Below are 5743 nucleotides of genomic sequence, written 5' to 3'. Positions count from 1 at the left end.
TCACCCTTGCTCTCTTTACAGGAAAGCTGAGCAGATAACTTCAGTCTTCGTCCAGGTTCCATAGCTAGCTGAAGAAGAGCTTTCTCTGTAAGAATGAAAGCAGAAAAGACGGGTAAGAGTTGAGAAGTCTGTGATATTTTTTAACTGCATATATATAGGGTCAGGAAATGTGTGCAAACCCCAGGAAAGTCATTCCTGAGCTTATAGGAGCAAACCACAAATCCTTAAATGTCAGGCTGGTAAGAGGGAGATAAAATGTGGCAGGGATTGACTGGGGCAAGTGCTCTAAGGAAATAGGAAATAAATGACTGACCTTGAGATTGAGTGTGTATGGTATAGCCCAGATGATGAAGCAGAGATTTTAAATGAGTTTTAGTGGAGATGGAGAAAGGATGAAAGAGAGATGAAAGAAAGGAAATCCGCATACAGCTGGGCTAGCAGGGTTTTTACTTTTGTTTCGGCTAGGATTTTTCATTTTGCTCCCTCTGTTGAGGAAAAGCTTGAAACAAGTGGGTAGTAAGTTGATGAATTCATGAAGCCTAACATTTATTCTCTGTTGTGACAAGAATATCTCAGCTTCAAAGCAAAAGACAGATGGACCACAGCTTAGCAGCAATGTGAGACTGTCCCAGAAGAAATTAACCCACTGAACTTACACTGGAAAAATCAGGAGCCCAGAGGGCCAATGACTCCTTAAAAAATGTGGAAGGCCTGCTAAAACTTATTTTTCTGCATAGTGATCAACAAATACAATGGCAAAAGCTCTTATGTGCACATTTAATTACAGATAGGAAGAGAAAGGCTATGGGGGGGTGGTAACACACTTAGTATTTTTGGGGTGCTACATCTCCTTCCACTTTTGCCTACATTTTGGTCTCAAGCAGTCACTGTCGCTGGGTAGCTGTTTAATGATTTACCCATTAAAAAAAATTATTTGTCCTATTCCCAAATTGCTGTGCACATCCCCATCACATATACATGTAGCCCTTAATGGTAAATATCAAAATTAATGTCTTTGAGCACCCTGGATCTTGGAGACTGAATGTGCCCTGTGTTTATAGTTAGTGCTGCAAGAAGTGGCCTTCACGTCACCAGCTCCATCACTCAAGGGCCTCAGAAAATCAGAATTTTCACATGCCATTTGGTTCCAGTAAAAATGCAATCTTGTAGCAAAATAAACAGAAGAAAAAGCTCCTAATAGCACAAAGACCTAATTCAGAGAGTAGATTTCATTATGGGAATAGCATGTTTCTCGCAGCCTTAAAGTATCTCACAGGCTTTGGCTACTTCAGAACCTGATTCCATGAAACGAAACATAGCAGGATAATCATATTTATTTGTTTGGTTTTCCACTTTGTTCAGTTATCCCAGTTTAAATCTAAGCCAAATGTTACATTAAAAAAAAAAAAAAAAAAAAAAAAAAAAAAAAAAAAAGATATACATGTTTTTTGATTTACTAACAGGAGTAAGAAAATAGGTTACAACAGCCAAGACCAGAGGTCCTCATTTGTAACCATTTATCCTCATGTAGTTAAAGGTCACCCACAAATTATAGACTGTGGGTTCTAGCACCGTTTTATACATATATAAATATATATGCCTGTATTTACAACTGCTACATACTTATTTTCCACAGTGTGGTGCCCAATGTTCCTGCTGCAGCCTGAAAAGGACCTGCCACACAGGAAGGCTGGCTGCTATATTTAACACAGGGGAACTTTTTTCCTTGGGTGGAACTGGAACGGGCGGACGAGAGGTGACATAGCAAAATCAGTTGTGCCTGAGACAGCCAAAGGTAACTGTTGTGGTTTGTGAGCTAAATGGTTGCTTGTGTCCCAGATGAAATAGAGAAATAAACCTAGAAACTGGCCCATTAAGAAATCAGTCAGCAAAAGAGGAAAATCTTGCAACCATTCTCGCCCATTTATAAACAAAGGCGAAATTGGAATAACAAGAACAAGCTCCAAGCATCATCAGCATGTCTAAATAATAATGAGATTTTTTTGAGAATTATAAGTCTGAGGGGGTTTATTTACATTCTGATTTCTGATGCTTGTTTTTCTGTTTGTTTGATTGTTTTTCCCACTATTTCTCAGTAGCTCTTGACATTTGAAAAGCTTAAAACTTGCATTCCCAGTAAAAGACAACTGCAAATACTGTAAGACTAGCCCTAGGAAAGTGAGAAATAAACCTGTACAAAATTCTTACCCAGCAAGTTTATATGGTAGATGAAATTATTAAGGAGCAATTTGTAGTCACCTGAAAAAAAAAGAAAAAAAGAAAAAAAAAAAAGAAAAAAAAAAAAAAGAGATCAGGTTAATCAGGTAGTGTGTTACCATGCAGTGAAAATTTATGCAAGTGAGAGGTAGCCTCTAGATTATTTATAACTTGCTGTTTGAAATTACACTTCAAAGCTGTCCATGCTTTGAGTGAAGGCTGGTCTAGATGACCTCTAGAGGTCTCTTTCAACCTGAAGTATTCTGTGATTTTCGGATTTTGGCATATATCTCTCTTCAGTTGGAGAAAAAATAAGAAATAAAATAAAAATAACACATGTTTTTCAAATGGACAAAGGAGGCAATCCAGGTTGAAAAGTGAGAGGTGAGAAAAATGAGTTTTTATGTTTGGAGTTTAAATGGCATTCTGCCTGCAGAATATTTTCTGAAGTTTTGACATTTTCTAAGCAGTTCTTCACTGAAATTGTACAGCTCCTTCAGGCCTGTGCTGCTAGGTGAAGTTTATTACAGGGTTGCTTGCTCTTAAAAGGGACTGCACGTACTCTGCTCTATCAGAGCCTGTTACATTAGGTACAGACTACTGTTGTCTCCCTTTGAAACAAAGGCATGAGGAACTCCTCCAGTTTCTTCTCAGCTGCTGGGTTAATTTCTGATCAGACCTTTCAAGAAAAGTCACAACAAACTACCCTAGTCTCAAAGGGTAATTTAGGTTTTCTTGCAACCCCAATTTCCCTGCATCCTCTCCTCAGGAAAAATAAATGGAGAAAATACCAAACCTTGCAGTTCTTAAGAAAGGAGCAGATTTGTCTCATTTAAAAATCATCTTTCACATCCCAGCTTTAAATGGCTATTTCTCTCTTCTCACTTTGCTTTTTCATTGCTCTTGCTCTCTGTGGCTGTGCAAGCACAGCAGCCCCAAGAGATCCAAGATGCAAAGGTCAAAGAGCAGCTCAGCAGGTCGACGGGACCACCGATAATCCCATGCTGCTACAAACTGTGATGCCTATGGACAGATCTGGCATCCTAGAGCAGCCTTGAGCAGGCAGCTGGAGTGCTGTGCGGTTCCAGAAGGTAAGGAGGTAAATATATGGCAGTCCGCCTCAAAAGTGGCAAATCAAAGCACGACATGCATGGGGCAAATAGAGAAGAAAGCAAGCCCTGCATCCCCTAGCTTTTTGCTCCCTTAGAGAATCACACAAGTACAAAACCATGAAAACAATAACCCCAGCTGCAGAGGCAATGAAGCAATTTGTTAGGGAGATGACATTTTTAATGAGAAACACTTGCTGGAGGAGAACAAAAGGCCCTGTTTGGTCAGAGAGATGCTCTTGATACTCTTCTGAAGTGCATGAAAAAGTAATTTCATTTAAGCGTCATACACAGAGCAGCTGAATTTCCTGAGGCTCCAGATGTTGTCCTGTGCAGATGCTGAACAAATGGAACTCTGTCCTGATGAAATGAAAAGAAAAAAGCAAGCCTTCCTAAACCAAAACCCATGCACCAAAGTATTTCACATCTTAAAAGAAAAAAAAAAAAAAAGAGAGAGGAGAGAAAGAAAACCATGCAAATTGGGGAGAAAGGAAGTTCTTGAAAGCGACAATGTTTTATTGGACATAGGGCTAACTGTTCTTAATTGCACTATAGATAATTGAAGGAGCTGAGAATCTGGATTTGCAAAATACCAAGTTCTGGCTCTGTCGCCTCTTTTTCTTGGCTTTGTGCTGCTTCTCTTTGACAGTTATCTGGCTGCTATTCCACTGATTTTGTTTCCTAGGAAGGGGCAGATCCTGTGAGCTTTTATTGGGCCAGAAGTTACTGGAACTTTCCTGGGTGAGTGTCAGGTTCAGAATCAACTGAAAAATTATAATCAATACTTCACTAAATGGGTCTCATAGCAAAAGCGCAAATGTGCTTCCTAACTTGAGATTACACTAACTTGCTTCCTGAGTTTTGGGGAAGATAAGGAGCTTAGTGCCTCTGTGGTAACAGCTTTTGAAATAAGAGATCAGACCAAGATCAGCTCTCACGTTAATGAAGACTAATGAAACATAACGACCTTGATACTCAAATACTTCATTCCTGAGCCTTGGGATGAGTGACAAAAGTAGATTCAGATGATTACTAGTCTTTATCCTTCTACATGGCCTATGCAGATTCTGATGTAAATGAGAATAGCCTTAGGCCTGCTGGCTTACGTTCTATTTTTTCCTGCCCTTTTAGGCTCTGAGAAATGGAGACTATTCACTCTTTCTTCCAAAGCCCAAGTTTCCTTCTGATACAGCATTATCCTTCTGCTAAGTGGTAGCAGATGAGCGAGTCTCCAGCGCTGCACAAACACGAGAGCATTCCTACCTCTTACATAGGCCCCTTCCTAAGGAGCAAGGCTGTCACAGACAACTCAGCCTTTGACAAAGCAATAATAAAAGCCAGGTTTGTGATGCTGGTCCATCAGCAGGTGGTACTGTGTAGTCAGTTTATAATGAACAAAGTGAGAACGATCTCATTTTGAAGGGGAATTTGGAAGAGGAGGTTACCATCACATCTGACAAGAGCCCGGTGGGCAAAGCTAACTCCTGACACACCAGCATACACATGGAAGGAGGGAAGTCAATGAGTGTGTTAAGATCTGAATAAGAATAGAGCTAAAACTTTCAAAAAGAAAACAACTTAATGCATGCAAGATATGAGAAACCAAGGACTGAGCTTTTGTTTCTGAGAGAAGTAGACACAAGACAGGGCTCAGAGCAGCTGCTTTCCAGCACAGAGGGAAGAAGATGCTTCCAGCATGGTCACCTTGTCTCACCAGTCACAGAGGGGTTCTTTCAGAGTTTAGACAAGAATGCAGATCAGAGGACTGAAAACAAGCATTCCTTGACTTGCTTCTTTTAAAAGAAATCCGACAGGTCAAATGAGCTAGTTTTGTCCAAGCTCAGTCAAACCTCATTTTTGATGACCTAATATAAGTATCAGCAAGCCAGCTAAGAGTCGTGGTGCTGGTGGCTGGTGGCTCACAGAGGAGCATTGTGCTTTGTAGGAACCTGCTTGAAGCAATTCCATAAAAGTGATTTGACCTTATGATGGAAAAATCAATTTTTACAGAGTTATTGGGTGTGATCTAATGGCTGGACTGAATAGCCCAAATTCCAACAATAGGTAATGCTTTTAAGCATGTGACCAGGTTTTGTTTCATGCATATATTGCCAAAATAATCCCTTTGCATACATAGAGAGTAGTCAGTGAAATTTCTAGTAAGTACTTATGAAAGACTTCAGGCAAGCAATGTTCTACTTTTTATTCTAAAGAGGTTTGCATTAGGGCCTGCCCCTACCAGCACTAATCAGTATACAAGTCTTGATGGCTAATGAGGAAGAAAAATCACTTGTGTAGAGAGAAACTAAGCATAAATCTGATTTTTTCACATTCATTTCCTCTAAGAACACACTACAGCAGAGTGTGCTCAAGCCACGTGGGATACGGGAGGCTTCATCCCATGTAACTTTTGCAGT

The 5743-nt window shown here is 40.0% G+C and overlaps 1 long non-coding RNA gene across 1 annotated transcript; it reads left to right on the top strand.

The window, feature by feature from the left end:
- Positions 1-1652: 1652 nt before the first annotated feature.
- On the top strand, positions 1653-4683 carry LOC113844883 (uncharacterized). The gene is made up of 3 exons (XR_005268474.2): positions 1653-1795; positions 3148-4067; positions 4458-4683. It is a non-coding gene; the product is annotated as an uncharacterized lncRNA (long non-coding RNA).
- Positions 4684-5743: the final 1060 nt, after the last annotated feature.

The sequence above is a fragment of the Anas platyrhynchos genome, chromosome 11, assembly GCF_047663525.1.
Source record: "Anas platyrhynchos isolate ZD024472 breed Pekin duck chromosome 11, IASCAAS_PekinDuck_T2T, whole genome shotgun sequence".
NCBI lineage: Eukaryota > Metazoa > Chordata > Aves > Anseriformes > Anatidae > Anas > Anas platyrhynchos.
The sequence above is the reverse complement of the archived record's forward strand: the minus strand, read 5'-3'. Positions and strand labels throughout refer to the sequence as shown.